We start from the raw sequence: 6,591 nt of genomic DNA, 5'->3' as shown, positions 1-6,591 counted from the left end.
ATAGCGTTCATTTCGTGAGTATAGTTTATTTTTCATTGTTCTTCATTTCGTTTTCTTAACTGTTCTCCTTTTTTTCAGTGTAATTTGCGGTGGGATTGAGCTGTGTCGACTGATCTGCGTTTGAATTGAAATATTTCGTCCAAATAATGCCTCGCAGAAGAACAAGCTTAAGTCGTCGTACTCGTGAAGCGGAAGCATTGCGTCGAGTAATTTCAAATGAAACTGGGAAGGAACGGGCAGACTTAGCCACAGCAAGGCGTGGCCGGGCACAGCTAGTTGTCTAATAAAATCTATGTATAATTTATAACAAAAATTGTTAACATCATAGTNGATGTGGCTGTAATCAAATCACGTTTTAGGGCCTTAACCATTTCCATAGCATGTGCCAGCTCTTTCGCCATTTCTTCTTTCTCCTTATCTGAAATCTCCTTTTGTGATGTGGCTGTTCGCATTTCAATTTTTAGGGACTCAATCTTTTCCAAAGCACGTGCCAATTCTTTTCCGATTCCTTCTTTCTCCATATCCGATGCCTCTTTTTGTGTTGTAGCTGTTCTCAAATCACATCTTAAGGCCTCGAGCATTTCCATAGTATGTGCCAGTTTATTCCCCATTTCTTCTTTCGCCAAATCAGAAGTCCCATTTGTGTAATATCTGTACTCATTTCACTACCCGGCGCCCCTGTCAACCATCTCCAACGTTTGAAGCTCTTTATAATCGTTAATAACCGCAACATAGTGCTTCTTAAATCTGTAGACGCCTGACTGAGATTTTCCTGTATTGCTTCTTTTGTAGCTGCTTCTGACACTGTAGATTGCTTCTGTAGCCGTGCTGAAAAGCTGCTGTCCTCTCGCAGTGTGTCTTCTTATATAACCTAGAGTCGGACCTATAGAAAATATGTCACTGTCCGTATTGTTGTAGTGTTTGCCTAGCAACAGCCACGTACTCGCTCTGCCTAGCAAGAGTTGTTTACTCGCTTTCCGTAGCAACATGCGTTTAATCGCTTTGCCTAGCAACAGCTGTTTACTCGCCGTTGCTAAGCAAAGATACTTGCGTTGTCACATTTACTTGAATGTGGGCAGTTCCCACAGAAGTAAGGCTTCTGGATTCCAAACACGCGACAATTCTATGAACAACACTTTCCTGCCCCGGACAAGGACCCCTACCGACTGTCTAAGGAGTAAGGAATTGAAGTGAAACAAATCGTTTCACTGATGCCATATGCTCCAAAGTTGGAGCAACAGGAAAAAGAGAGTCTGTTGAAAGACAGCCGACGTTTCGGACAAATATATCGCCTCAATCTTCAGTGTCGAAGAATACGTTAAGCAAGAAACCAAATCTCTGCATGCTACCTGCTTCACGCTGGTTTCTTTCTTAACGTATACTTCGACCCTGAAATGGAGGTGATATTTTCGTCCGAAACTTCACGGCGTTCTATCCCAGAAGATAGAACTCTTCATAACCACCGCTGTGTAAACCTCAAGTTCTATATACCGATCCTTTACTGCTTTCCCACGTCGTCCGCGTCTCTAAATACCTTATTCCTCTCTCTTTATGATGTGTTTTCATTACATATCCCGTCCAAAAGTACATTCGTAATAATTTCGTATGTATGTCATTATTTACAGGCCACGACTCCGCTCCACAGTTCGCTACAGACCTTACAGTAAATGAATAGATTCGGGTTTTAGCCTATTACCTTATTGTGAAAAGAAATAGGCCTATGGCCGGTCACGGTAGCCGAGCGGTCTAAGGCATGTACTGTCTTCGCTCGCTTGGAAACCGGGATCGTGGGTTCGAATCCCACCCAGGGCATGGATGTTTAGTTTGTGTGTGTGCGTTTTTCTGTGTTTGTGTACAGGTAGAGGCCTTGTGACGAGCTGATCACCCGCGCAAGGAGTCGTACCGAATGTGTAAGATCTAGAATAACCGAAGTGAACGGAGAAGTTCATGGAGGTAGGCCTAGGCCCACTGGGGCTGTAGTGAGAAGGAAAAAAAATTTGTTTATCCATCGCGTTCTGCGTTTCTTCTTCCTGTAGCTCTCCTCAACATGTTAAGGAGAATTCTGGGATAACAGGATCTACCTTCAAATAGGCCAACGTTACGTATTTCCAAATTGTTTTCTATATAGCTATTTATTAGCTGATCTCAGTGGCCACGCGGTCTAAGGCATCAACAGTCTTCGCCCGCTCGAGCACTAGGGTCGTGGGTTCGAATCCCACTCGAGTCGTGGATGTCTATGTGCGTTTATTCTGTGTTTGTGTTGTTCTGTGTATAGGTTGAGGCCTTGCGACGGGCTGATCCCACGTCCAAGGAGTCTTACAGACTGTGTATAGGATTAAGAAATTGAAAAGCGGCCAAGGTCCAAGAAAAAGCTTTAGTGCCATAGACAGAAACCGTTTATTAGCTGTATGACCTCTGCAGCTATACCCTAACCCACTAACGGTAATCTTCTGCTCTCGTCTACCCCTTCATCTGCAATCGAGTCTTATCTCTTGAGATTTTGAAAACAAAAGTATGTATTACTCGTACACTCTGTATTCACAATTTGTCCCTGATTCGGCCATCTAATTTTTATTTGTTTGATTAGCATGACAATTTGATGTAAAGAGTTCAAATCATGAAGATCCTGACTAACTCCATGAAGCTCAGTTCTACTTTAGAAGCTGCCTGTCGCTCAAGTACTCAGGTATTTCCCAACATTTTATAGAAGCCGAAGAGTCATCACCGTGTTCACAAAAGCTCTTCACTGGTCCCTATCTTAAGCCAGATCAATCCAGTCCATACCACCCCCATCCTGTCTCCCTAAGACCCATTTTAATACTATCCACCAAACTACGTCTTGGTCATTCTAATTATATTTATTCTCGTTATATTAGTTTCACCAATTATTCATCTAACAATATTAGATGAGGATTACAATTTTTGAAGTCTATAATGTATTTTTCACTAATTACGTTCTCGCAATCCCTGTACCTATGATCCTCTCTCAGAGTAGCACACAAAGATTCGCTCCAACTCCTTTTCGGGTACAATTTTAGCTTTATGCCGAGAAAACTTCACCTGTCAGTGCCGTTTAAATGACAACACACGAGTATAATACGTGGATGCGAAATAGTTCTGCAGACAATTGAAATTTCGGAATGATGTCTCTGCAAACGTTCCCAAGGACACAGAAATAAATGGGCGGAACAGTGAAGAGTTCCAGGAAAGAAAGGAAGAAAGAGAGATAGGAAAGAGTAGCTACGTACAAACTGCATGGAGATCTAAACACTGCTCTGTCCAACGAATCATTATGGTTTATACAGGAGCTGAGTCCCTCATGAGAAGCCACCAGACGCTCAGCTACTCAAGAATTTCACAACATTTTACAGAACCCGAAATTTCAGTACCGTGTTCACAAGAGTACGCCATTGGTCCTTTCCCTGCGGCAGACGAATCCAGTTCGTAACCCCCACCCTATTTTTGTAAAATTCACTTTAATATTATCATCCCATTTAAGTCTAAGTCTCGGGCCGTGCCATAGCTGAAGCGGTTAGTCGATGACTTCCCACCGCGGCGGACCGGGTTCGATCTCGGGTCTGGTCAAGCGGAATTTGTGGTGGACAAAGTGGCGCTGGGGCAGATTTTCTCCGAGTACTTCGGTTTCCCCTGCCAATCTTCATTCCACCAATTAATCCACAATCACCCTCATCTATCATCTGAGGCTAGTACAATAGGCCAGAAGTGGCCGCAGTGCAAGGGACTTAGCCCCACCCCACTGGCAATAAAAAAAAGTCAAAGTCTTCCTAGCTCTCTCCTTACAGGAACCATATCATAACCAAATTAAACAAATGATTGTGAAAGCATTTTTTTTTTGGCTATCCCTTGTTAAAGATCACGGTCTCACGGTGTAACGAAATAGCTAGAACCTGCCAGAAGAGATTTAACTTCTGGGTACGTAAACCATAACCAGATTAGGAGACAAGTAAAAACAAGATGTTCTGGGAAGAACTGATCGCTTACTTTCTTTGACACGACACGTACCGTATAGAAAACGACACGTCCAACAATTCTTTTGTTCTTACGTGCATGTTCATTGCCGCGGTAACGTTTTTACTGAGTTATTGTCTAGCAACGATAGGGGGATGCACAGACAGACACACAGACTGATGGGAGGGATTTATGAAGCCCGCCGTTGAGATGGACTCAGGTACCATGATCTACACACGAAGTTTCATAAAAACTGTTCCTGCAATCAAAAATTTTGTGGTGGGTGGTAAGTGATACGCGGATATACAGACAGCATGGTGTTCACACAAGCCTAATATTTTACTTTTTGAAAACGAGGGAAGTTGGTAAAAAACATAAAGTTTAATGTTACGTATTAGTGCAATTGATATCTTCACGAACTTACACAATAAAACAGGGAATTGTTCCTTTTCAAAACAATACGTTGTTAGATCACGAAATTCCAAACAACGGTATAAACACTGAATACTACTGCTCTCTAGGGGCAGGACGCCGTGTAGTCTGAAAGAAAGAACACGGCAATCAGAGCTGTGAGAACCTCAAATCTCCTGTCTTTGGTAGTGACCTTAGGCATATAAACACTATGACCTCTTAGAAACTGAACGATATTCATTATCTGGATGGTTAATGCATTTCTGTTTCAAATATCAGTAAAAACAAACACTGCCATTCATTTCCTGCGTCATCTATCATAACACGATGCCTTTCAGTAATAAACTAGAATAATTAGCAGAGAGAGACATTTCTTTACCTCTTTTTATCTTTCACTTATTTCGGAGAAGTGTATTGTTGCACAGAAGAGCAGTTACAGCTGTAAAGTTGGCAGTACACGTTCCCAGGTTCGATTTCTTTAATTGTAAACAAAAACAAAAGAAGATGGAATCACCACGTGGTTGAACGAAATCACGCACAGTACTACCACCACTGACACTTGTAATTTGTAACGAAAGCAACAAATAATAACAAACTAGTCCCCGTTAACTCGCAATGCCACCACTCAAGTATCAACAATCCAGTGAATAAAGGCTACGCCTGCAGTGTCGGGAGAGTATGAATCAGGCTTGACGCATGCGCAGTAGGTGTAAGCAGGAAGGTGAACGGGCAATATTGTGTAGGCGCCATTTTTAAGCATTGTGACCCTGTAACACGTTTCATTCATTCATTTATTTCTTTTTATCGTGCATGTTTGCCCGGATACTGACTTCCTGATTGCTGAATCTAATTACTGCTTGCAAAATGTCCGCTGGAATCCAATGGAAAATCAGAGTGACTTAACTTACACAAGTTGCATTTTTACGTTTTTTATACGTTCTAGTAAAGCTGTGAACATATTTAAATGATCCTGTGATTAATATTAGAACATAGGAGTCTGCTTATTCGTCTTATTAAAAATAATATTAAGATAATAATTTTGTGTGCATGCTATTAATCAGCTTTTATAATAATATGACAAAATATGGCACAGAACTTGAGACGTACATTTCTTAGTCATTTTTCACCAAAAATTTTAAAAGTGAGATTATTTCTTGAAAATTATTTACTAAAATAAACATTTTTATTAAGTGTTCTATCTTCCGGGATATAACGTCTTATAGTACGTTGAAAATCGACGTTTCGGAGAAACATATAGTTTCCATCTTCAAGGTTGAACAGTAAGCTTCCTGCATGGTTCACGCTGGTTTCCTACTTAGTTTCAACGCTGAAGATGGAGGATACTTGTTCATGCGAAATGTTGGCTGACTTTCAACGGACTACACGAGCCCGGATAGCTCAGTAAGTATAGCGACTATGCTTCGGGGGGACTACCGAAGAGTTGGGGTTTGATTCTCGATAGAGGCGAGAGATTTATCTCTTCTCTGTAAAGTCTAGGCCACCTCTGGAGCTCATCGTAACTCCTATGTATTATGTACCAATGGACATTTTCCCTTAGGGTAAAACGGCAGGGGAGTGAAGGTGACCTCTCACTTCCATCAAGTGCAGAGATTAAGAATGGTGGAGCTGCATATTTCCATTTCTCCACTTGTCTTCATGGAGTGGTGCTTAACGGATTAAGTCCAGGGATAACTTTGCATTTTTCATTAATTTCATTCATCAGTGACTCTACAGCCCTTTGTTGGGTTATGGCCTCTTCTTCACCTTAGGCGTTGCGCAGGCCGAAGGACATGAAGGGGAACTCGAATAGGCCGAATGGGGTGGTGATGGCCGTCTTCTGTATATCACCGGGATGGACGGGAATTTGGTTGTAGGCTCTCACCAGGTCGATCTTGGAGAAGACGGAACAACCGAAAAGCCGGTGGGAGTAGTCATGGATATGCCGGACGGGATAGCGGTCGGGGATGGTCCGGGCGTTTAAAGCTCTGTAGTCGCCACAGGGACGCCACCGTGTCAACCGATAGGGTCAAACCTGACTACATGTTAAACGAGACAGGCCGTGGGACCACCACCAAGACCTTCAACCCCGCAGCCGACGAAACCCCAACCGCGGTTCCGCATACCGTACCACCACAGCCTGTACAACGAACTACACGCTCCGGACGTCATGTACGTTTTCCTGATCGCTTCAACAGCTGAGCAACCATCTCC

General features: G+C 42.6%; 1 protein-coding gene across 1 annotated transcript in view; it reads right to left on the bottom strand.

Annotated features, from left to right (window-relative positions):
- The window catches only part of LOC111869019 (protein pinocchio), a 397,539-nt gene extending 392,601 nt beyond the window's left edge, over positions 1–4,938 (bottom strand). Inside the window, exon 1 of the mRNA XM_023860198.2 lies at positions 4,760–4,938. The gene's annotated coding sequence lies outside the window, so the exon portion shown is untranslated. The remainder of the gene's footprint in view (positions 1–4,759) is intronic.
- Positions 4,939–6,591: the final 1,653 nt, after the last annotated feature.

The sequence above is a fragment of the Cryptotermes secundus genome, unplaced genomic scaffold, assembly GCF_002891405.2.
Source record: "Cryptotermes secundus unplaced genomic scaffold, Csec_1.0 scaffold70, whole genome shotgun sequence".
Classification (NCBI taxonomy): Eukaryota; Metazoa; Arthropoda; class Insecta; order Blattodea; family Kalotermitidae; genus Cryptotermes; species Cryptotermes secundus.
Note: the sequence above shows the minus strand (reverse complement) of the source record. Positions and strands in the feature narration are given on the sequence as shown.